This window comes from Cynocephalus volans, chromosome 8 (genome assembly GCF_027409185.1).
Source record: "Cynocephalus volans isolate mCynVol1 chromosome 8, mCynVol1.pri, whole genome shotgun sequence".
Classification (NCBI taxonomy): Eukaryota; Metazoa; Chordata; class Mammalia; order Dermoptera; family Cynocephalidae; genus Cynocephalus; species Cynocephalus volans.
Window position 1 is genome coordinate 5420182 of NC_084467.1, and position 26363 is coordinate 5446544.

At 49.1% G+C, this 26363-nt stretch overlaps 1 protein-coding gene across 1 annotated transcript in view; it reads left to right on the plus strand.

Moving 5' to 3' along the window:
* The window catches only part of CAMTA1 (calmodulin binding transcription activator 1), an 846562-nt gene that overhangs the window by 319585 nt on the left and 500614 nt on the right, over positions 1 to 26363 (plus strand). The window lies entirely within an intron of this gene.

Below are 26363 nucleotides of genomic sequence, written 5' to 3' on the forward strand. Positions count from 1 at the left end.
CTGCATGGCCACAGGGTGGGTGGACATACTGATGTGGGGGTGATGTCCCAGTCTCACGCAGGGTGTCTGTGGACTGGGCGGGGCAGTCACTGTTAGAGGAGGAAGATAAGAGAAGGACAGTTTATGTCCAAGGGAAATTGTTTGTAGTTCATGGTGTCCGGTGAGTTTCAGTGATGGGCTCAGACATCACGGGACTGTGGGGATAGTCCGGTTGGGTCATGATGATGAGGCTGCCTCACGGCTTTGTCATGGTGGCTGTCATTTCATTGAGGTCCTGTGCGACTGCCTTTGTCAAGAGACGGGGGAGAACCCTTGTAGGGTGAAGGTGGGGGTGAAGGACTTCAGGGAAACAGCACAGTGAAGGTGGACCGTTTGCAGTGATGGGGAGAGGTCCCTGCCCAGCTTGGCCTCTGGGCCTGTGATTACAGCAAATGACATGTCCTCTCTGGGCCTCGGGTTCCTTCCCTGAAATATGAAGGGCTGTACCAGCCTGCTTTTAAGGTGCTTTTGAGCCACACATATCGATTCTGATTTGGCATTTTCAGGCATGAATTGGTCTTAGTTTCTCCAGTCTAAGATCCACTTTAAAGAACCTGGATCTAGACATCTCTTCCTCCAGGTAACCCCAAAGGGAAGATGGGCTACTGAACTAAGTGCTGGCTCTTCTGGGGACTGTGGGGAGAAGGGACAGGTGGAGCAGCCCACCAAGAAGTGTTTGGGGTCCTCCACCTGCAGTGGGAGGAGGGGGTGTCAGCAGCAGGGTGAGGTGGCCCGAGACTCAGACACACTCCAAGGAGGAATTTTATCTGAGAGCCAAGGCCAGGGACTTCTGGGCTGACAGTCAGACACGGTGCACAGGTGGTGGTCTCCATTCCGTTTATTACGTATTTTGAATATCAATCTCATCCTCAAGAATTGGCCACTGCAAGAAGCAAAAACCTTTCTTGAGACACTTTGGAATGTTCTAGAGTTAGCACTGTTCAGAGACACTTTAGATGTGTGAAACCATAATTAATTACGTTTTCCACAGCTAAACAAACTCCTCAGTGTCTGCAGTTGGCTTTCTCCTGTCTCTGGATGTAGCTGGCTTTTCTGGACTGATTATTCTTCTGGTCAGTGCAGGATTTCCTACCAGTGGGAGCTCCTTTCCAATCAACATCGGCAGCTAACACTGAGGTTCTTTTCCCAAAGGATTCAAGGTGCTCTGGCTGGAATTTCATCCACCTTTCATGCTCTACAGAGGCGTCATCACAGAGCAATGCCTGCCTGTAACCTCAGCTGTAAGGCAAACACCACCTTTCCTCTGGCTCTGAATTATTGACAAATAAAGTCATATATTTATAAACGGAGGTTTTTGTAGAAATGTGGCTTTTCCCCATTCAACGGAAACATTTTCTTATAGTTCTGGAGGTTGGGAGTCTGAGACCAGGGTTCTGGTGAGGGCTCTCTTTCTGACTTGCAGACGGCTGCCTTCTCACTGTGTCCTCACGTGGCTTTTTCTAAGTGCACAGAGAGAGAAAAATAGCCCTGTCTCTTCTACTTATAAGGCTACCAAACCTATGGGATTAGTATCCCACCCTTATAACCTCATTTAACCATAATTACGTCCTAAAATCCCTATCTCCAAATATAGTTACATTGGGGGTGAGGGCTTCAACATAGGAATTTTGGGGAGCACAATTCAGTCCATGGAACCACGCTACAAGGACCTATAGATATAACACGAGGCAGGAATTAAAAAATTTGCCTTGCAGGTACATATTTGTGATCTCCATATTGTTTGAAGAGCTCTTTACTAGGCTTGTTTACACCGACATTGGAACTTGCAATTGTGAGGTCCTCCTGCTCAAAGAAATACTAAAACTGTTTCAAATTTACTTGCCTCCTTTTGCCAGTTCCATCTGGTGACCTCTGTAAGCACCCCAAACTAGTACTGACTGAGGTGGTTTCAGCCTCTGGGTCTTCTCCAAAGAGTACTTTATTATTCCAAGTAGAGCAGTTGAGAATGTTTCCTACAATTCGAACAAATTAAGAATTCAACTGTAACTTGACTTGCTTCTTTGACCCCACAACAGACCAGACCAGTGAGGCAGCACTGGCTTCCTCGTCCGGTCCCGTTTGACAAATGCTGACGCAGAGAGGAGGGAAGTCGAATAACCTGCTCGAGGTCTCACAGCTGTCAGGGGGCAGAAGCCAGACTTGAATCTGGATTTGCTTTCCTGCATCACGTGGTTCAGGGGGTGGTACTGGGAGTGAGGGTCAATGTCTCGGCCAAGGTCTTCCAGGGGATGAGGGGCAGACTGAGTCCTTTGCCTGGGGTCCTTCTCACTGCATCTCCTAAAAATCCCTCTCTCAGCTGGGGCTGCCCCTCGGCCTCTTGCCTTTCTCACGGGCTGCTCCTCCACGGCTCATGTGGGACTCCAGGTGCCTTTTCTTGCATTTAGTGAGGGTTTTAGTGGGCTGCCAGCTTATCCATCTATTGCATTTATGGAAACTACTAAAGACTTCAGAAATGGGTTTAATTCTATGTGGGGTTCTTTCTTTGAAGAAATTTGTTTAATAGTGCAGGGAAAATTGGGCTTTTAATACAGGAGGAGCAGAGCCTGCTCTCTGTAACTTAAGAGAAAATGGAAGCAGGGACAGGAAGTGCCAGGGAAGCCACTGGGCTTGGGCAGAGGGCGGGTCCAGAACGCGGTGGGGCTGAGCCCACACATAGCCCTTCCCAAGCCCGCGGCTGTCCAGTGACCCTCAGCTGTCTAGTGACCCTCAGCTGTCCAGTGACCCTCAGCTGTCCAGTGACCCTCAGCTGGGTCCGGGGCTGGTCTGACAGCACAGAGCAATGGCGATCTACACATCTGTGAGCGCTGGGGGCTGACCTATCAGAGTCACTTGTGTGTCCTCAGAGCACAGCGCTCCACACTTAGCACGCGGATGTAACAGCGGCTTCCTGGCTGGACACAGGATCCTCTTGTTGAGCATGGACAGAGCTTGTCCCCAAGGGAAGTACAGCGCAGGGTGAGGTGTCCTTGCAGTGCAGAAAGAGTTTTGGAACAATGCAGTCCTGGGTTCAAATCCTGTTTATGAGCTGTGTGACCTTGGCCAGTTCCCTCATCTTCCTGGACTTCAGCCATCTCATCTGTGCAGGACAGAGTGTGGAGCGAGGTTGTCGCGTCCATGAGTAGTGGCTCCCGTCTGTTTACTGAGCACTTACTATGTGCTGGCTCTGCCCAGCGCTGCCATAGGGTCCTTGTCTTTCAACGACAAGGTGTTTGTAAAGGCCCAGTTGAGTGTCTCCCCAGTCACGGCAGGTCCTCTACCTCGCCCTGAGAAGAGGGCGCTGGTTATATCAGAGGTGACGAGGTGACAGTGGGCAGGCAGGCCGCCTTCCAACCGGAAGGGCATGGTGGGTCCCCCGTCTGGAGCCTCGTCCAAGAGAGCCCGCGTCACGTGCCTGCTGCGCCCGCCCAGCAGTGCCCCGTGCCCTTGTGCCCTGACCCCCAAGAGCGGGGCCCTGGATGCCACTCGCTGGTGATAGCACCTGTCCCGCCTGGCGGGGTGCCGCCTGCGGCAGCACCACTCAGATGCGTATCGGGGTCTCTGTCGCACGTGTGCACACTCCACACACTCACACACACACCTACTCACATACACACCACACACATACACACCTCCTCACACACACACCTCCTCACACACACACACACCCCTCCTCACATACACACACTCACACACACACCTCCTCACGCAAACCTCCTCATATACACACTCTCACACACAAACACACACCTCCTCATACACACACACACCTCCTCAGATACACACACACACCCTTCCTCACATACACACCACACACATACACACCTCCTCACACACACACCTCCTCACACACACACACACCCCTCCTCACATACACACACTCACACACACACCTCCTCACACACATACCTCCTCACACCACACACACACCACACATGCATACACCACACACTCACACACATACTATACCACACACACACACCTCCCCATATCTCATACACACAAACCACACCACTCACACCACCACACCCCGCCCCCCACACTCACGCACTCCCTCTGCCCTCTTTGCGGGGCTCCTAACAAGGATCTCGGGGACAGCTCCTGCTCCAAATCTCCATCCTGCTGACTCGCCACCCAGGTGTCTCGCCCATCAGAGGGTGTGGTGGGTCCAGTATCAGCTTTGTCACCTCCTGTGTGTGCAGTCAGTGCTCTCCTGTTTCAGTTTGCAGCCTCCTGCCCATTTTTCAGGTGCAGCCTCCTGCCCGTTCAGTCCTGGCATGCCTGGAAGTCCAGTGTGTGTCCCCAGTCTCTAGCTCCTCCCTCCATCGTCAGGGGACCTCTGGGGCTCTGAGCATGTGGCAGAGGGAGCTCTGTGGGCTGTGTGGCCATCACTCTATGGCAGACTGGGAAGGGACCCCGGCAGAGCACCACTCTCTGGCATACCCACCGCTGGGCTGTCTGGTTACCTGCTTCTCTGCCCAGCCCATCTGTGGTCCCTGAGGTCAGAGCCAGGGCTTGCTTGTCCTCAGAGCCCTAGCATCTGCTCAGGGCTGTGCACAGAGAGGGCTGCAGAACCGCTGCTGTCGGTTGGTGGCTGTCAGAGGCAGGTGTGCCCGTGGATTGGGACCCTCCCGCCCCACAGGCATACTTCTGAGATGCAGGGTGGGGGGAATGGCCTGCAGCCTCCATGTGATGCCCCCAGCAGCCGCCCAGAGGTTGGGATGTGGCAAGGTGGGGGCAGGGGCCCCTCCAGGAGAGGAGGGGTAGGAGCCCCTTCTTGCCATTTCCCCATCAAGCCTCGGCTGGGTGGAGATGGGCAGTTTTCCCACAGGGAATCGGGGGCCCCAGACATCTCCCTGCTGGAGGAGAGGAGTTTTTGTGTCTGAGCAGCAGAAATACACCCTCCCTGGCAGGGCCAGCAGTGGGCCTGACCCTGCAAACAGGCTCCTGGGGCAGCCTGGGGGCTGTTGGGGGCTCCCCACTGCGGGGAATTTGCTCATGTTCTGCCCCTTGGTTGCCATCAAATGTGGCAGAAGAAATGCTGTCCCTCTACAGCCCACGGCTGCAGGAATGCCAACCTGGGCTCAGGCTGATGGTTTGGTTCCTTAACAGCTGTGTGGTCTGGGGCCAGTTGTTCAACCTTCTGAGCCTGAGATAATAACGCCTGTCTCCTGGGGCTGTAAGGAGGACCCGCGAGGTAATTTCCATGAAGGCCAAGTGTTGGTGGCGTGAGTCATTTCTTGTTTGGGTCTGAACAGCTGGGCTAGACCTTCTAGCTAGTGCCCGACACACACGGAGGGGAGGACACAGCCACGGGGCGCTCAGCTCTCCAAGGATGGCTATGTCTGAGCTCTGGGGGGACAGGGCAGGTCCAGCCCAATTCCCGGAATAACTAGGGCCTGGGCAGGTGCCAGCCGGTCAGGGCCAGGCCAGAGCTACCGACGGTGTCCAGGGTGAGGGGATACTGGGAAGACAGGGGAAATATATGGCCTGTGTGGGAAGAAGCTGTCTTCATGGCAATAAAAATCTCGATGAGGATTCACGAAATAACGGCAGTTCTTCATTCCTTGCCGTTCCCGAGGGCTGGTACTGCCAGGGGAGCATGCATATCATTTACTGTACTGCTGTGGGACTGCCCAGCATTCAAACAGGGAAACTGAGGCTCAGAGACCTTCAATTCCAACAAGGAAATGGGGGCCATCGACTGCGGCAGCGGGGCCGTTCAGAACGATCCCTCAGTGAGGCCCTTTCGAGGACTTGAGCTCTGCCCGAGGTTAATAAACGGGGAAGGCAGGTGTGGCCAGAGCGCCAGAGCCCGTGCCCAGACCCAGCAGCTGCCCGGCCGCCACCTCCGCGGCGACTGCAGTCTCCCTGGTCTGGCTTTGTGGGTTGGCCCAGAGAGGCAGGTGACACAAGGTCCATTGTGACCAGTGGGGTGTGGTTAGTGAAGCAGGAACAGAAATGCCTGTCCACCTGGAGGGTGGGAAAGGGGAAGTCATGAAGCCATGGGGCACACTCAAGCAAAACTCCTGCTTCCTCTGCTGCAGGGAGATGAGTCACGTCAGGGAGGCAGGTGCATTTCCTCGGACACAAGCGTCTCCGCTGGGGCTTCTCAGCATTGCTGCTGTGGACGTGCTGGGCCGGATAATTCCTTGCTCTGTGTGTGTGTTTGGGCGGGGGCTGGGGGGTGTCCTGTGCATTGAAGGATGTTTACCAGCATCCCTGGCTGCACCCACTTGATGCCAATAGCCCCCTTTCCCAGCTGTGACAATCAAAAGTGTCTCCAGATATTGTCCAATGTCCCCTGGGGGGCAGAGTCACTCCTGCTGAGAATCATTGCTCTACTCAGTGCAAAGATATAGATTCTCAGCAATTTTAGGATCAAATATTGGCATGTGCAAAAGGGCAGGACGTGGAGCCCACATGCTTGGGTTGTTGGTCATTCCTTCTAGATGCTCCAAGGGAAAGGATCTGGGTGGGAAGTAAAGAGGGAGATGTCTGCTTCTCTTCCAATACTGTCACTGCTGGCTGGTGCCATCGATGGGCTCAGAAAGCACCATTTCATTTTGCCCGAGTAAAGAAGGCAGGGGCAGAGTACTGCTCATCTATTGATTGACTCATCAAATGATCTGCTGCAGCTGCCTGCATTTGTTTACAGGGCGAAAATTAATGCCACAGATGTTTACTGTATAATAGGATTTGAAATCCGTTGGGGGGAGCACCCGTTGAAACCACTGGGCCAAGAATGAGAAAAACGCTTTTGCATAAAGGAGGATTTGGTTCACTAAGTAGCACACGGTGCTTGCTGTCAGATGCTAACAAGAAACATGGGCCTCCTCTCCCCTGGCCGGTGTTTAAGCCTGTCTCCTTGGCTTTATTCTGCACTGTGCTTTGATGTGGCACCTTCTAAAGTGTTTTCATTATGGTGAGAGCTTCTTCTGAAAGGCAACACCCGAGCCTAATTAACCGATGTGTGGTTCCTCATTAGCACCGAGGCTTGCCTGGGTCCACCCGCTCCCTTTCCTGTCTGCCGTCTCCTCTGCATTGGGCATCCGGCAGCCCTGGATTGCCTAGCGAGGCTGTCTGGATCTTGGATCGGCCCTGGCCATGTCCCTGCTTTCCATTCTCTGAAGATAGGCATCCTCTAAGATGCGTGCCACTTTTTCTTGGCAGAGCACCTAAGCCACCAACACTGGGAGTTGTGAAGGCACAGCTATGCCTGGCCACGTCCAGGGGCTTTCCTTTTCTCAGGGATGGGGGCAGACCAGGACCCCCCTCCCCCCCACTGCTGCTTTCTTAGAGAGTGTTCTGCAGAGGAACTGGCTTTGGGGTGGGTCTCCCAGCGGGGAGCGTGGCAGGCTGCTGGTGCAGTGCCTGGTGACCCCCCAGGAGGAACCTCCTTCCCAGAGCTTTTCTTCCCGTGACCTCAAGTGTGCACCTCCTCTCGTATTTCCACTTTCCTTATGTTTTCTCTTCAGCAGGCTCTGATTGGATTCACCACAGATTAACATTTTCCATTATACGTTATAATGTGTTTTTTTAAAACCAAATCTCCCTTCACAGATTGCTGTCTTCATAATACAGGAATTATTTCTCAGTCACTTTAAAAGTCCCGCTTCATTAGCTTGGTGACTGTTTGGTAATTTGCAAAGTCACTTTCACAAGTTTTAATACTGCCTGGTTGAGAATCACAGTAATAAATGTATTAGATCTTAATAGTGTTATGATTCTGTCTGAAGTGAAAGAAATGAGCATCCGTAATCAGCTCTGACCTCAACATAAGCCTACACTGCACAGGAGACGATGCCGATGGTGCTGGCCCTCAAAGCACCGCCATTTACAGTCTCCGGTGAGGCCCCGGCGCCCCGCCTCTGAGCTCTTCGCCACGACAGCAGCAATAATAACTGCATCTCCAGCCCCTTTATCTTTTCCTTTCTCCTTATAGTGGCCTAAAGCTCTTCCTCACTTATAAAGTATGTCATGTCCTGACTCAGCCCTCCAGGGGTACACACGGGGCAGGCGTGGCTGCTACCCACTTGCAAATGAGACCTCAAAACCCCCAAACTTGGGCCCCTCCTCCAGCTTTACTTTTTGATGGGAGGATGTGACCAGAGGCTTTTGTCTGCAATTTTTTTGGCATTCTCACTTTTCCTCCTCTTCCTGTGTCAAGGCCACCCCTGAGCCTGCTGGGAAGAGGGGAAAGTTGGCAAGGGCACGGCTGTGCAGCCCCTGTGCTGATGTTGCTGAGCCCCTCCTGGGCAGCGGGCGAGGGTGCTTGGCCCTCTGCTCAATTCCCAGCAGGCAGCCCTCCCTCCCTGGAGACTCCTCAGGGTCCCTTCTAGCCTGAAAGGCCAAGATTTGCTCCCTCCTGGGAGAAAGGGTGGTGGGCTGCGGGGGAGCCCTGGAGTGTCGTGCAGCTTTGTCATGTTCCATTTGCCCTGATTAATTTGGCATCTGTATGAACCAGAGGGAGTGGCACTCGCCCCTAACCTTTCACAGATGTTTCAGGCCAAGGTTTTCTGGCAAAATCGATTTTGACATTTTGATAAGAACCCATTTGCCGTGTTCTGTACTTTGAATCTTTGACTCTAAGCTGTTCTGAAAACCAGCTGTGAAGCTAAATCTTGTTTGTAAAATCTGCATACTGCATCAGCAGCAGAAACTGCAAGAGCCTCGAGGTCATTTCATAGACATTTGAAGCAAGTTAGGCGGGACGTGGGGATATTGAATCGCGGTGGTTTATCAGCCTTCTGCCGGGGGGAAGCATCGTGAGAGATGCATAATGAATGTCTTGAACCCCCTTCTGACTCTTGTGGTGCTGGAATGCAAACAAAAAAAGAGAGGAGACCTTTAATGGAAAGATTTTGTATTCATGAAAAAGACAAAGTTTCTGCTACTTGGGAAACTTGGTCGCCAAATAAAACTGTACGTCTCCATAGCACAGGGTGATCTATTGTCAACTGGTATAACAAAAAAAATTAAAAATTAGATTGGAAGCATTTCAGGCCATTGTTTGAAAGGCACACACCTTCTGTCCAAATTGAGCTTCTCACATGCAAGCATTATTTTAGCGGGGGAAAGAGTGATTTCCAGATTGCATTAGCTTCCAAAGGAACGGTGGCTCCTCCCATGACCCTGCACCAGTGAGTGAGGCTCTGTCTCCTGCTCTGCTGTAGGTGGCCCTCTGAAGAAAGAGGAGAGTGCAAGGAGAAAGCTCCGGGGACCAGGAGGGCAGGGAAAGGGGTGGACTGTGGCCGGTAGTTGGCGCCTCCCAACTTCCTCCCGGGGCACAGTCAGGAGGAGATGACTTGGTGGGTGGGAGGAATTGGAGCCCCAGGGCTGGCTTCCCACAGGAGGGCACTGTAAGGTCTTGGCCCTCCTTGTCTTCCCTCCACTTGGGGTCCTTGTGAGAGACGGAGGTGTCCTGGGTCTTGGGAGCATTTCATGAATGACAATGAACAGGCCACTAAAAGGCTGGGGTTAGGACACAGCCCCTAAGAAGGCTGCGTGGTGAACAGAACAAAGACTGAAGGAGCCAGGAGCCACTCGGCCTAGGCCCCTGGCTTCCTCTGTGATCCTGGGCATAGTGGGTCCCCATTGGGGCAGTAGGTGTCCCATGTGTACCTGGGGGTGTTGGGCAAGAGGATTAGCAAGGGCCCTGGCAATTCTGCCTGTGGCAACCCTTGTTTTCTCTGTAGCGTGGTCGTACAGTTAGCTCGCGTTTATGGCAGGCGCTTTGAGAAGTCTTTGCAGGACGAGCTGTAAAACACGCAGGGAGACTCTGGGGCCACGCACTTGGATAGCTGAGGGTACCCTCTCCTGAGTCAGAGGGCGAATGGAGTGACCCTGGGGGTAACCCTCACCCGAGACTTCTGCTTGTCGGTGTTGGGGTTTGCTTTTGGTAGCAGAAAAATATGTTATTAAGATTCTGGGTCATTGATAAGTGAGTGGGTGAATCAAAGAGTCTGTCTTAAATATTCTCTTTTTTTTCTTTGTGAGGTTGATGGAGTTTTTACCTTCAGTTCTCTGGGCGTTTTCCTGAGACCCGCCTTGCCCTGGCAGCCCTCTTCCTCTCTGGGCACTCACAGCTCCCACCGCTGCCTTTGTCCCTCTGTCTTGAAGGAGACAATCTAAGAAATTCACCTATGCTAAGGCAGTAGTGAATTTATGTGTAATCTCTCCTTTTGGCGGGATATTTACTTTCTAATAGAGGACCGGGTGAAGAGGGCGATGCTTAACTCAAGTGAGTGAGGTGCTGATGGGGGCGTTCCTGTCCCCTCAGGCCAGCCAAGAGGCCACAGCTCCTGAGAAAAGGAAACAGTCAAAGGGTCCCAGAAACACCACAGAGGAGCAGAGCAGTGTGGCGGTGGGGAGATCCCTGGGGAGCTGCGCCCAGGCATGGACTGGCGAGGGCAATGTCCCTGCGGACAGGCGGGAAGGTGGCCTCAGGGCGAGGGAGCAGAGTGGGAGGTAGCGTCACCCAAGAGGTGAGCTGCTCAATGTCTCAGGCGCTGGGACAGCCCACCACCCCCTGTCTGACTCGGGAGGCCCATGGGAGAGAGGCTGAGGTGACAGAGTTGTGCTCAGCTCTGGCCTCTAAGAGCCCAGTGGGGTGGCTCAGGCAGGGGAGAGAGCAGAGCTGAGAGCAGGCAGCGGACTTGCTTTGGGCTGGGAATAAGGAGACGGGCTCCTAGGCCTGACCTGTCACTCGTGAGCCATGAGGTCCTGAGCAAGACCCCGAGGGAGGCACGGTCAGGCTCCCGCTGGTAGAAGGCCCAGTCCCCTCTCCCTGCCTCAGCTCCAAACTACACACCTCCCCGAATCCAGTTTGCCCCGTGCCTGGCTGCAGAGGGCGATGCCCATCTCCCATGCATGTCTCCACTCGTTCAGTTCCACGGGTACCGGGCACCTCCTCCAGGGCCAGCTCTGTGCCAGCAAAGAGACCCAAAGAGCTTTCTTCATACCAAGACTGAGACGATTTGCAAAGTATCTGTGCCAAGTGTAGCTGCTGTCCTTTTGACTATTCTATGGTCAGTGCTGGATTTTATGCAAAGCAGGTCATGCACGACTGCACTGTAGATTATCTGGATCAGTTCATATCAGTTACAGACAGGATCGTCTTTATCCCTAGCATTATTCCTTTCATGATAAACCACCACTGCCACCAGCATCCTTACCTTGACTGGTTCCTCTTATATCACCCGTGGCTTACAAGCCAGCAGAAACTATAAGAGAGAGCTTTGGAACAAAAACTCCCAACCACCTCCCTTGTCCTCAGGAAAATCATGGGTCAGAAGGAATTTGTATGCAGAAAAAAGGATGTGACAATGTTCAACACAACAATTAATGATAAAAACTTTTAGCAAGTTGGGGATAGAAGGGCTCTTTCTGAACCGGATAAAAGGTAACTATTCAAAATCTGTAGCACAGGGAACTGCAAATTAAAACCAATGTGATACACAACATACCTATCCTACTGGTTAAAATTTAAAGAGACTGAGGACACCAGAAGTTGGCGAGGCTGCCGAACAACAGGAAGCTTCGTATGTGACCGGTGGGGTGTAAAACGGTGCAGACACTTTGGAAAACCATCTGGCAGATTTTTACAACTAAACTAAATATATATCTACCCCGTGACCCAGAAATTCCTCTCTTGGACATTTACTAAGAGAAATGAAAACATATGTTCACAAAAAGACTTGTATAAGAATGTTCTGGGCAGTTTTACTCATAAAACTAAAAAGAGGAAGCAGCTGAGGGGTTCACCAGGAGGTGAATGGAAAAACAGAGGGACAGTCACACAATGGAACGCTACTCTGCAGTGAAAAGGAAAAGATTACCGATGCATGCTGCACGTGGTGAATCTCAGAAACATCACGCTGAGTGAGAAGAGCCAGACAGGAAAGAGCACACACTGCATGTTTCAGTTTTCTGAACTTCTAGGTCAGGAAAAACTAGTAAATGGTGGAAAACAGTCATAACAAAGGCTGCCTTGGTTGTGGGTGACGGTGTCAGCAATTTACCAGGAAGGGACGTGAGAACTTTCTTGGGTTATTACAGTGCCCTGTACCTGGACAGATGTTTGGGTTACACAGGTATATGCCTTTGTCAAAGTTCATTCCACGGTGCATTTGAGATCCATGCATTTCGCTCTCTGTGAATTTTACCTAAAACAAAACAAAGCAGAATAACAGAAAACTACAAACAAATATTGAACTCCAGTTAATGACATGTTTGCAGAAGTGTACTGAAATCTGCAATTTACTTCGAAATGCATCACAAATAAAATGGATCGATGGAGGCATAGGAGGATGGTGGGATGGATAGTTCCAGGACAGCAAATACGCAAAAGGTTAATTGTGGAACGTAGGCGGTGGGCACGAGAGATTTCTTTGTAAAATTCTTTCAGCTTTTCTGTGTGTTTGATAGTTTTCATCATAAAAAGTTGGAGGCAAGCTAAGCAATCTATCTTTCATGGACTTATACATACCTGGTAAAACTAGATTTAAAAAAAATATGGGAATTATAAGCACAAAGATCAGGACAGTAGTTGCCCTTTGGGTGGTGCGTACTGGGAGTGGGGCTCAGAGTGCAGAGGCTTTGTGTGGAGTGTTCTAGATCCTGAGTCAGGAGGTGAGGTGCAGGTGGGCAAATGGCTCTTCTTTTAAACTTTCTACTTCACATATGCAGAACATATATCTTCCTATGTATTAAGTATTACATACTAAAAATTTTTTAAAAAAATTATACGACCCAGAAGATTTTTTTTTAAAGGAAATAATGAGGTCACAGAGGTGGGGCAGTTCTGTTTTAAATAGGCTTTCAATCGTTTGGGTCCAAGAGGGGCTGCTCTCCATCCCTGGGGTGAGCTGGGGTTTGGGGGAGGGGACCTGCAGGAATCCAACACAGAGTAGAAGGTGAGGTCCCCATGCCTTTGAAAGGGGCTGTTCAAACGCTGACTTTATTTGGTTGCAGAGTTGCAAAGTGATGAGTGTTTTCAGTATGCTTATTTTTAAACGTTAAGTAGGAATTCAAACTTGATGACTCAAACCTCAAATCCAATCACCTTCCCTCGTCACTCTCAGCAAATGGTCTCACTTTCTGTTTCTCCAACCAAAGCAGAAGACGTGGAACCAGACTGTGCTCAGCCACACCCCACTGCCACCGCCTGCCGATGTCCCCGCATGCCGCCCCCCTGCCAACCTCCGCTGCCTCTCCCTCAGAAAGACTCGGGGAGTGGTCCATCTGCTTTCCATCTTCCTGAGCTCTGTCTCGCCTTCCTGTGCCTACTTCATAGTGTTGTTCCATAAAGATTAAACGACTGATGCGCCTAAGGTGCTTAGAATGGTGCACATAGTACAAATTCAGTAAATGTCGGCTGCTCGCTGTTATTCTTAATGGCTTAACTCTGCGATGCTTCCTTTCTGTACCTTTAACCTCACTCCCACTTCCCCCACCCTCCCAAATATCTTGAAATCATCTCACATTGGCTGTCTCTACCCTGAAAGTGCCCCACCCACGACCTCCTGGTCGCCAGTGGACGTTTTTCAGTCCTCATGCCTCTGGCTGTCTCAGTGGCATTGAAACAGACCTGTCCCTTGGCTCCCCAGGACGCCCCACTGTCTGCTTTTCCTGGTAACTCGCTGGCCGCCTCCTCTCTTATCTTCACCGGCTGCTACTCCAATGCTCGTCCGTTACATACTTCTGACCCTCCAGATTCCATGCACGGCTCCCTGTTATCCTTACTTTGCATACTTTCTTTGGGAAATTTCATCTACTTTCATGGATGTGGTTTCAGCAATGACACCTGAGTCTTCATTTGCAGCCCAGCATAGCATCCCACTGACTAGCCACCCTCCACCTGGACGCCCATGCACCTGCCGCCCTGCCTCCCTCCCTCCCCGAAGGGCGCTGCTCTCGGGGGCTCTGTCTCGGTGCCTGTGCTGCCCATCTGAGTTCTTCATGCCTCTCAGTTCCCACATTGCCTCCTAAGTACCCAGAATTAAATGCTTCCTCTCCATCCTCGTTACACCCATCCTGGGCCAGGGTTCCCTGAGTTCTTTCCCGGATTGCTGTGAAGGCCTCTTACTCCTGTCCCTGGTCCCTCTCTCGCCCTCCTGCGATCCATTCTATCTACTGAGGTTTTTCCTAAGCCTCAGTTTGGATGATGTCATTCCCCCACTTAAAGCATTTTAGTGCCTTCCCACCGCTCTTGAACGAGATCCTAATCCGGCCCCAGCCCCTTCTCCCTGCTCTCCTTCCGTCTCTAGCCTGACCTCTAACCCTGTGCGCCCCTTCCCTGCAGCCTCCACATTCCGATCTCTCCCCCTGACTTCCCCTCTCCACCCCTTTCACTTGGATAACTCCTGCTGTCCCCTGGAGCCCAGCTTGGCTGTCACTTCCTCTAGGAAGCCTTCTCGGCCCTCTCTGCTTCACTCGTGCAGCGCCGTGCATTGAGTGCCTGCTCCATCGGGGTGCTGGGGGTGGAGCGCGGAAGACAGGCGAGGCTCTTACTCTCAGGGAGCTGACAGCCACTGGGGAAAGTCAGTGAGGGGATAAACAATTAAAATGACAGGTGTTCACAGAAATGACAGGTTCTGATAGTGATAATAGCGATGAAGAAACAGAACGAGGTAATGCAGTCCAGAGTTACCTGCGTGTGTTGCTATGGGTCGGCAACATCAGGTAGCCTACCCCTGGTGACATCTGAGCTCAAACCCAAAGGAACTGAAGAAACTAGGCATGCAAAGATCAGGTCCCAGGGGCTGACTGGGGCAAGACTGTGCATCGTCTTGTAGGTCACAGTAAGGGGTTTGGATTTTATTTTTTAGTGCAGTGGAAATCATTGGAGGGTTTTACCCAAGGGAGTGCTGCAGTGAGCCATCATTCACACACAGTGCAATTTAAGGTGTACAATTTAATGATTTTTAGTATGCTCAGAGTTGTGCAGCCATTGCCACAGTCAATTTTGGAGCCACAGCCGATTTTCATCACCCCCAAAAGAAATCCTGCACCTGTTGGCTGTCACTCCCCATTTTCCCCTGACCCCTCCAGCCCAGGGCAACCACAACTTTCTGTCCCTATTAGACTTGTGCATTCTAGACATTTCATATAAATGGAATCATGTAAAATGCGTTTTCTTGTGACTGGCTTCTTTTACTTACCATAATGTTTTCTAGGTTCATCCACGTTGTAACGTGCATCAGTACTTCATGTGTGGACATGCTTTCATTTCTCTTGGGTATATATGTAGGGGTGGAATTGGTGGGTCATTAGGTAACGCTGTGTTCAATCTTTTGAGGAACTTCCAGATTGTTTTCCAAAAGCTGAGCCATTTTATTTTCACACTAGAGATTTAGTTTTAAAGGTTTGAAAGTTTTAGTTCTCCACTATGGCAGAGAATGGATTTTAGGAGCAAGCGTCGAGGCAGGAAGGCCTGTGGGCTGCTGCAGGACAGGCAGGAAGGCCTGTGGACTGCTGCAGGACAGGCAGGAAGGCCTGTGGGCTGCTGCAGGACAGCAGGGAGGGTTGATGGTCCTCTCGATGAAGTTGGAAGAGCATGGGGAGGGGTGTGCATGCCGGGGGACGGGGCATGGAGTGAGAGGGAGTGACTGGGTGTCAGCCCTAGCACAGGACAGCTAGAGGGACATTTGCCGGTCAGAGAAGGAAAGGTTTGCAGTGGTGATCTCAGGGGTGGCCCTGTTGTTGGTGTTGGGAGTGTAGGTGGCCAGGGCTGGGGTGTAGGGAAAGATCACTGGCAGGGGCAGATCGAGGAGCTGAGAGGCAGGGGAGGGGGGATGGATCATTACATGGATGTTTGCATAGGACTGGAGAGGAAGAGAGTGATCCAGGAGTAACAGACCAGAGCAAGATGGCCAAGAGTGTGTGGGTGGCAGTGATGAGAAGAGAGGGACAGGCACAGGATGTGGTGACATCAACTTTAAGGGAATTGGGGTTTTGAAGGAGGAAGCAGGAAAAATATCTCGGAATTAGCAATAGGAAACAAGGAGGACACCAACCACACCTTTGTGCTCTGTGATTTTGGGGGCATGAGAGGAGATGTAGCATTTGGGAAGGCCAAAGAGGGACAGGGTTCTTAGGGAGTGGCGGGTCTCATCTAGGGCCAGAGCCTGAACACAGATTGGCAGTGTGGGGCAGCATGTTGATGATAGTCTGTGGGACCCAAAGGGACACGGCGGGTGGGTTTGGGCGGGCGGGGGAGCCGGACACGGAGGAACAAGGACCGAGGTACGGTTCCCTCCACGTACTCTGAGCACGTGCCACGCCCTTACAAGCTCTGTTGTAATCACTGGTAATCGTCCTCCCTTTAGACTCTAAGTTCTGTCTTATAAGGGGCATATATTGTTTATTCACTGCTGTATCTCCAGTTTCTAGCCCAGCTCTGAGCACCTGGTACATGCTCAGGGATATTGTTGAAAGAAAGAGAGAAGGATCGATGCTGTTACTTGCAAGTGTAGCAATCAGCTGAGGTCCTGGGAGAAGCATAAGGGAGAAAACCAGAGGCTTTCCCATTCCCCACTCCTTGAGTTCCTTCTCATTCTGACCCTCATCTAGAAGTCAAGTCCATCCTACATTTTATCTCAGAAATTTTGGCGAATTACAAGGCATAATATATTGACTTAGAGCTTCTGGGATCCCGCAGGCCCCAGCTGGCCCTATTACCAGCTATTTGGAAGTTGAGGCAGACAGATTGGATTGGGTTGTGGAAGGAGTTTGCCAGTTTGTGGTGGGAATTGAGTTGAATTTATTATCATTTTTGCCAGTGGTGCTTTGCCAAATATTTATTTAATCTGAGGATTCTAGGGACTGTGAGGGGTTTGATGGGCAGATGGCCGGTGCCAGCATGGCCATGCTGGACTGGCATCCCTCACCCTGCCTGGTGCTTTATTAATTCCAAAGCTGCAGTGCCTGCCACACATAAAGCCCGTCTTGGGGTCTGTGCCCATGCCCAGAACTGGCCCCATCCTGTCATGTGCGGAGCTGGGCTCAGGTCAGATCTCACGAGAAGTGCTGAGCTCATGTTTGCACCTTTGGAAGCCAGGGAGTAATAGAAATGGGCAGATTGTTGGAAAGTTAAAATCATTTATTCCTTATTTTTGCAGGATTTTGGCCAGTAGATTTATTTCATTTTTATAAAGGATGATTAATCGACTAACAGAAATGCACTATCTAATTGTGTGTGAGCGGATTTAGGGCCATGTAATTATTGAAATGCCAAGAGAAATGGTGCGCACAGATATCTATGCCCTCTTTGTTTCATATTTAGATGGTAAAAACATCTATTATGCTGCTGTTTTTTCCAGGAGTATCCTACGTTAAAATGGCTGTCCCTTTGTCCCTTTTGGAATTGTCACTTTTCAGTATGAGGAAGAATTTGCAAAAGCTGCTGAAATACAGTATAGTTCAAAAATGTTGAAAGGATGACAATAATGAAACGAACATCGCTGGCTAAGAAAAAAATGATCTATTTTTAAAAAAGAAAACAAAATCAAAGTTGGTCAAATCACTTCAAATTGGTAAATACTACAAAATCAACCTAGAATGGACAAAAGTTGTCAATATACAAACTACTGGTTGGAGATCTTTATCTAAAATAGATTAATAACTACTTCATAGCATGATCCCTACAGAAAAATACAGAGAATAATATGATGTCCACTTGTTTCCCTACCACCTAGCTTTATCAGTTCTTACCTTTTCCCCATTTAATTTGACATTTTCAAAAAGAAATAAAGTGTAATGTGCCCATAAATGTCTTGATCTGACTTCCCTCCCTCCTGCCCCAATGATGGTAGTTTTCATTCTCATGCTTATTTTTCATTTCCATGTATTTTTATACTTTTATCACATATTTGTATATTCATTAACAATGCATAGCGTTGTGTTGCAAATATTAAGACTTTATATAAATGAGACCATTCAGTCTCCTCTTACAACATTGTGCTTAAGTGTTACCCTTACTGGTCTGTGCATCCATGTATGTGTCTATTTAACATTCATGTGCTAGTGTTTCCCTAAGGTGTGTGTGTGTGTGTGTGTGTGTGTGTGTGTGTGTGTTCATTTAGATGCTCTTACATTCCTAGAAGTAGAACTGCTTGGTAGGAGAGTACATGCATCTCTAAAAATGGCCAAACTTCTCTCCAAAATGATTGTATTGATTTATGCTCCCAACTACTAGTGTGTGATAGTTCCAACCTTTTCACATTCCCATCACAAACTTTAAAATTTTCAACAAACCTGAAGACTGAAACGTCTCCGTATTGTGTCACTTTCCACTCCCCTTGCTACCAGGGAGGCTGGGCGTCTCGTCTGCTGTTGGCTGTTTGGGTTTCTCTGTCTGTGAAGCGACCTTTCTTTTCCTGTGCCTATTCCCCCACTGCTGGATTGCTTGTCTTTTATCGATTGATTGATTTGCAGGGATTCTTTATATTTTCCAGATACTGATTCTTAGCTATACGTGTTCCAAATTTCTTCTATCTTTTGAGACTTTGAAAAAAGTGTTCTTCACGGTGTGTCTTTTGGGGGATAGAAATTCTTAATTTTGTGCAGTTTAATTTGATTGATCTTACTTTGTGTGGTTAGTGCTTTTTGTTCTTGTTTAGTAAATCTTTCTCTATCCCAAACCATAAATGTTATCTTCTATATTTTCTTCTAAAAGTTTTAGGATTATGGCTTTCACATGTAAGTTTTCATTTGGTGTAGGAACATTCTCATTTTTAAAAAACATGTTGAAAAACAGTTGTCCTCAGACCATTTATTGAATGGCTCATCCTTTCTCCGGTGACCAGCATATATTAAGTTTCCATACATGAGTTTTGTCTTATATCAAGTAGTCATATGTGGGTAGGTCTGTTTCTGGGCTGCTTATTTTATTCTGGCGATGTTTGCTTTAGGGGTACTTGTTCACTTGTTTGTTGGTGTAATATAAACTCTTTATTAGGTCCAGGGAGTTTTCTTCTATTCCTGGTTTGCTAAGAGTTTTTATCAGAAGTGGATGTTTAATATTATTGAATACTTTCAGTACAGCTATTAAGAATGATCATATAATTTTTCTCCTATAATCTCCTAATATCACGAGTTATATTTTTCAATTTTATAATGTTAATCTAACTGTGCAATCCTAGGATAAATCCAATTTATTCACTATGTATTATCACTTTTAGACATTTTTGGATTTGGTTGTCTAAAATTTTGCTTAGGAGTTTTGCATCTGTGTTCTTGATTTACATTGACCTCTCCATTTCTTTTCTCAAGGGATTCTTGTCAGACCTGATGTCAAACATGCGTTTCAGGTTATAGAATAATTATGCTCTGAAATAATTCGTGTAAGATTGGGATGATTTCTTACCTGAATATTTAATAGAACTATTTAAATGGCACAAGCATCTCAGCCTGGCATTTTCATCTTCTGCTTCAATTTTTTTTGCATGTGTGTTTACAAGAATATTCATGTTTCTACATTTTTTAAACAATAGTTCTGATAAGTTTATTTTCTTGGAATTGGTTCACTTTATTCAAGTGTCTGGTGCACTGTCATGAGATGGTCACGTATTCTCTCGATCTTTGGAGCTTCACTGCTGATATTTTTTTCACTCCTAATATTGTCCTTTTTCCATGAGAATTTTGTCAACTGTACTATTCTTTTCAAAGAGCCAACTTTTGACTTTGTTGTTTGTTATCTATTTCACCTTTCTTCTCTGTTTCAGGATTTCTTTTTTATATTTATTTCCTGCTTTCTACATTCTTTGAGTTTTTTCTGTTTTCCTCTTTCTAGTGTCTTGTGTTGGAAGCTTGGCTCATAAATTTCTAGCTTCCCCTATTTTCTATATGAACATTTCAATGAATAAATTCCTCTCCAAATATGGTTTAGCCGTATTCCACGTGTTTTCACATGTAGTATTTTCTTGATCACTCAGTTCAAAATATTTTATAACTTCCATTACAATTTCTTTTTTGGAAAAGTTTAAAACTGGTTTTTAAACTTCCACACATACAGGGATTTTTTTCTAGGCTCTTTTTGTTACTGATTTCTAATTTAATTTTTGATTTCTAGTTTAATTAACTTTTGTTTGGAGAACACAATCTATATGATGCTAGTGCTTTTGGTATTTTTGAGATCAGTATTGGTTCCAGTGAATGTGGAAAATGGAATACGTATCTCCACTTGGTGGGTTCAATGTTCTAAATATGGTTGTTGGATCAAGCTTGCTAATTGTGTCATCCAAATTTTCTTTGTCCTTACTGATTTTAGCTTTTATTTGATCTATAAATTATGGAGAACGGTGTTCTAAGACTCCCCCATCGTCACGGTGGGCTTGTCAGTTTCTCCTTGTCTTTCTGTTAAAGCTTCCCTTGGTTGACGATTTCATTTCTTGGTAAATTTGTTTTCAACCTGCTCTCATGGAACTAGTGAAAAATACAGCTTATTCCTTGTTCCAGTTGTCCAGTGGCCAGTTCAAGAAGGGCTGGGATCGTGTCTACCATTTTTGGCAGGAGTGAGCTGTTAAGAACATGTTTGGTTGTGTTAATTTAGCAACCTGGCTGGCACCCACCGAGGACTCCGGCTTAGCTCCCGCCCTACCCTCTGCCCGTGCGCCTCTCGCCACACCCTTTCTCTAGCCCTTGCTCACCTGGTGAACTTTGTCTCCCTGGAGCTCTGCGCAAAGGTTGTGATTATTTTTTTCCACTTCCGTCTCCTCTGGGATCACAGGGCCCACAGGGGTCTACAAGTATTTCTTGAACCAAAACAGTTCTGCCCTCATGGAACCCTTTCTATGAAGTATCCATTCCCCCTGCCACCATCAAATACATCCCTTACATTGTTCTTAGTGAGTTGAAATTCATATCACACAGAATTAAACATTTTAAAGAGTACAGTCCAGGGACACTTAGTACATTCCCAATGGTGCTCAACCACCTCTATTTAGTTCCCAAACGTGTTGACCATCCCAGAGTTAAGCCGTGTCCCTATCGGGCAGTCACTCCAGCTCCCAGCTCCCGGCAGACGCTCACCTGCTTTGTGTCTCTGTGGACTTGCCTGTTCTGGACATTGCATGTACACGGAATCATACAACGTGTGACCTATTGTGAATGGCTTCTTTCGCTTAGCATACGATCTTCAAGGGTCACGTATGTTGTAGCACGTGTCGGCACTTCACTCCTTTTTATGGTAGGATAACGTCCCGTGGTATGGATGGACCCCATTTGGTTTACCTGCTGGTCCGCTGATGGACGTTTGGGTCATCTCCCAGCCCCGTCTCGTTTTACCTTTCCTCCCACTTGGCCCCTCCTTCATCGTTTTGCTTTTCATTGTCCAGGGACGGGTTCAGGTGAATCCAGTGGGGATGGAAACCTCTCGATACTTCCTAATCCAGAAGAGCTCCCGGGGAGGTGAGGGTGTGGGGAGCTGGAGCAAGTGGTGTGAGGGGCCTTCAGGAGGAGGGAGCCACCGGCCCAGGAATGATCAGGAGTCGGGGGACGGAGGGTGCAGAGAGTCTGAACTTTTGTGCCTGTGCCTGGGGAGGGAGGCCCACCCGGGACACTCCGTGATCTTTAAGCAACTGTCTCTCCAGGCTGTGGCACCTCCTGCCAGCCTGACGTTTTCATTCTTGCCAGGCCTTCCCCAGCGAGGCAGGACACTTGTACTCAGCAGCAAGGACATTGGATTCCTGGGACAGCGCCTGTGAGCATCTGGCATTCTTGGGGCCCCGGGCAGTGAGGTGTGAGGGGCCATGATGCAAAGACACCGTTCCCCTTGTGGTGGGTCTTTGCAGACTCTCCGTCTGTCATCCCCTCGGTTTGGGAACAGCCAAGTGTTTAATGATCTTCTGCACCAGCAATTTTAGGCTCTAGGAGCTAAAATTAGATTTCCTCCCTGGTGCCTCAGCAAGGATGGGCTGGCTGTGTCCATCATCCTGTGCCAAAGTGTGGCTGGTGACAGCCTGTGCAGGAGGCTCAGGGCAAGGCTGAGAATCACAGCTGCTGGTCACCATGTCCCCTCAGTCCCCTTCGGCTGTGCCTTCCTTGGAGGGGACAGAAGTAGCATTGTGCTGCCGTCTGTCCTCTTGAGGGTCAATATGTCTGTGTTTGAGTTCCAGGGCCAGCCCTGTGACCTTAGGCACATTCTCCAAAACTGGGAGTTGTGAAGATTAAATGAGATATGGCGGGCAGAGCCTATCAGTGCCTGGCCGTGGTAGATGCTCGATCAACATTGGGTCCCTCCTTAAATCTTTGTGCCGGTGCAGGAAGACAGAGTATAATTCTTAAAACAATTATTAGTCTCTAGATTTCTTTACAGGATCCTTTGGTTGGTGGGGGGTGGAAAGCATAGGGAGACAGACAACAGTGGACTTTTCTTTCTGCAAAACCCAGCAGAACCTAGCATGGCCTAGGGAACTCCAGCAAAACTTAACAGAACCCAGAAGGTCGCAGCAGAAACCAGCAGGACCAGAGGGACTCAGCAGGATCCGGCAGGGACCAGTGGACCCCAGTGGAACCCATGGGGACCTAGCCTTTACTGTGGGTACCTTGGTCACTGAGGCTCCCTGACCTCCACCCCCTTCAAGATACCCCGGTGCCTGTGCCTTTCCTTGCCATCATGACGCACGCCTGTCCTCACCTCCCACCTCCTTGTCTCTGAGGACAAATGGCCTGTCAAGGAGCTGTGAAAAGAAAGCTCTCCAGGCCTTGTATCCCCTAAGCAGCCGCTCTGTCAGGCAGTAAGAATGGTTGTATTATTCTTCTGCAGAACCTATTAGATTAGAAACTTAGTAAAAACAGCCCCAGCTGCAACCACTATACATAGTCACTATCAACAAGGAAAATTTATGCTTTAAAAATAAAAAGAAACTCAAGTGCATTAGTCAGTGTGAGGAAGTGTTCACGAAAAAGGTTCATTCTCCAAGTAAACAGCCACAATGGAATTGTAATCAAATTTCTTAATTATTTCCATAAATCTTGGGTACATAAAAATATACAAGGTTCTTTTTCAAAAAGTCACTGTTTACAAGGGCCTTGGATGTAAGAAGAGGCACCCACCCAGCCCTGTATGACTGGAAAGTTCTGGAAGGGGAGAAGTCATGAGATGGGCTGAGCTCACTCCTTCCTCCCATACCAGGAGGGTGAGGGGCACATTGCCCACCCTCGAGCCTGCCGATGACACCAAGCCAGGAGCTGGGGTGACTGCTTCTGAGGGGGTGCCAAGAGAGCCATACTCAGGGAAAACGGGGAAAAGACCTTGGACCCCAGCTCTGAGGAGTCCAGCTTCTCTCAGCTAGGAGTGCACATGGACAACAGAAGAAGGTTGGTCCCCCGTGGCTCTAGTTTTCAGCTCAGTGTCTCACTGTGCTCTCAGAACTGGGAGGAGTTACAGCTTCTCCTTGGAAGGGCAGGTGAAGTTGGGACTTGTGCAGTGGATTGAGTGGCCCCCCAAAGTCATTGACACTTAATCCCCACTGTAACTGTTGAGGGGGGTGGAAAATCCTATTATGCTAATTGAAAGGTGGGGCCTTGAAGAGGTGATTAGATTCTGAGGACCATGCCCTAATAAGTGGATTAATAATGGTGGTCAGGGGTGTGGTTCTGAGGGCTTTAAAAGGAGAGCGTGTGAGAGTCTCTCTCTGCTCTGTCATTTCTGCCAAGTGAGACTCCTGGGTCACTGTCACCAGTACCAGATGTGTTCCCTGGACTTTGGACTTCCCAGCCTCCAAAATTGTAGCAATAATTTCATTTTCTTTATAAATCACCCAGTTTCAGGTATTTTGTTATAAGCAACAGAAACAGACATTAACTCGTCAGTGCCAAGCCCAAGAGAGGCAGATGTGTCCTCAGTCCTCCTCCAGCAGGGGGCTGGTGGGTCTCAGGTGGACAGTCTTTCCTTCCTGGGCATGGAGTAGTCTACAGGAGTGGTCAGGGCTGAATGCGAACGACAGCCTCTGATGTCAGGATGTCCTGTCAGGTGTGGGGTGTGGGTCTCCTATGGTCAGACTTTGGGCATCCAGCTTGCCTTTCCCCAGGGTGAGGGTGTGGCTCTGTTTTGAACTATTTTTTTAAGTAATTTAGAAAATTAGAAACTTAGGAAACAAATTTTGTAAGTTGTCTTGGCACTTGGTAAGTTGTGTGCATACATGATCACATGTGTGTGTGCACATGTGTGTGCACACGTGTGTGCAAAAGAGAGGTAGGAGAGAGAGAGGTGAGAGAGACAGGGGCCCTGGCCTGGGTGCCCAGGCACACACCTTGTTGTTGTCCAGGTGTTGCTCTTGTTCCTGTGGGTGGTCTGGGAAGGACAATAGGCAGGGTCATTGGATTCTGGCCAGGGTGCTGCCTGCAGTTTGAATGCTACGGAATGTGTGATGGAGACAGACGCATGTCAATAAAATCATGGAAATATTCTTTTGCATGCGTAAATGTCCCATACTAGAATTACTATTCTTCTGTTTCTGTTCAACCACAACCTGCCTAGCTCTTCAAGAAAGCCAGATAGAGTATCTTGTTTGAACAGTTGGCCACACAACCGCATGATAACACAATTCCATTAAAATGTTCATACATTCAGCAGAAAGGCATCCTGCCAAATGGTCTATGTGCTGTATTAAGCCATCATCAGAATTAAAATGCAGAATTCCAACCTTTCCAAAATGTGCTTTCCTTTACAGTGGCCTAGTACGTGAGGTGCATAGTGGATAGGGGTGAACTGGCTGTGCTGCTAAACCCAAGCGTGAAAGCCTCTGCAACATGTCCTGCAGCCACCTCATACTACTGAGAGTGCCCCGGAGTGGGCTCTTTGCTGAGTCAAATCCCAAGTTGATGGAATGCCGCCTTTGTGCAAAGCCCTGTCCCTGGTCAGGGTCTTCCTCCCCCACCTTTCTGGGCAGCAGTCATCTGAGGGGAGCAGACATGGTCCCTTGAGCCCCTCTGGCCTTTTGTGGATCCTGGACTGGCAGACTGTGCCTCATGCCATTTTGGTTTCAGAAAATCAGGTGTTAGGAAAGCTCTTTCTGACAATGAACACTGTGATTTCACAAATAAGTTATTTCGTTGTTATCGAGCTTGTCAGTTGTTCTCTGAACTTTCTCAAATGATCTCCAGGCAAACCCTGAAATGGATCAGGAAAACCGCTCGCCAGGGAGGGTGGGACTTGGCCTGAGGAGCGGCTTAAAGGGAGATGCACTGTCACTGTGGTTGGCGCTCTCTGCCTGAGTGGGAGGTGGGTGTGGAAGCAAAACTGAAGGGAAGAAAATCCAAACTCATGGCATTTGGAGCTCTGTGGTAACCAAGAAGAGCGGGTGCGCCTGTTTACCCAGGGAATCCTGGGGACTGCAAACACCCTGGTAGCTGGGGGAGTGGGGGTTTAAGTTGCCAGCTCCTTCCATGCTTGGTGTCTGTGCAGAGGGAGGGGCTTCTCCCAAGGGAGCGATGCTTTTGTGTTCTGGAAGAGTCCTGTACCAAGCCCATAGGTTCATGCACAGGGTGTCCCCAGGCCTCAGAATCAGGGCCGATACATGATCTTTGAGTCCAGTCACTCTGGGATCCAGCTTCAGCTGCTTCCCACTTTCCAGCTCCTTTTACTTTCTCACCCTGAGGCTGAGTGTCTGGGCATCTGCTCTAGGGCATTAGGAGCAGTCATGGATTTCTACACTAGATCCTACCATATACTATTTAATCAAGAAATTTTTGGAAGAACAGATGAACTGGGAGGCAGTACAGTATAGTGATAAAAATGTGAATTGTAGCAATGGTCAGGCCACCTACTAGCTGTGCCATCTTGGGCACAAGATGCCCTTTGAAGCAATGACACTGGAGAGATTGTTATGGACCAGGCCTGGAAGTGGCTTATATCATTTATGCCAGGTTCCAATGGGCAGAAGTCAGTCACATGGCCCCACTGACTGCAGAGAGGCTGGGAAATACAGTTTACCAGTATGCCCAGGAGGAAGAGGAAAACCCATAGGAGAGCATCTGCACAGTGGGGTACCTGGGATGGGCCACGCAATAGACTGGACCCTTCCCACACACTGGGCCCCTCCCCCATTGAGGCTCCTCCCCCACTGGGCTCCTCCCACACAGAGGCTCCTCCCACTGGGCTCCTCCCCCCACCGAAACCCCTCCCCCACTGGGGCTCCTCCCACACACTGACGTGCTTCTCTTCTGGAAAAGGCCCTCTGAGGAAAAGGCTTGAACACTTAAAAGAACAAGAAGATCCATTCTCTCTCCAGTGGCTTTTGCTCCTCTCTGTGTGTCTGCGGCTGCCGGAGCTGGTGCAGGGTGTGGGTCGATAGGAAAGGCCCCTCCACAGCCCAGCCCCA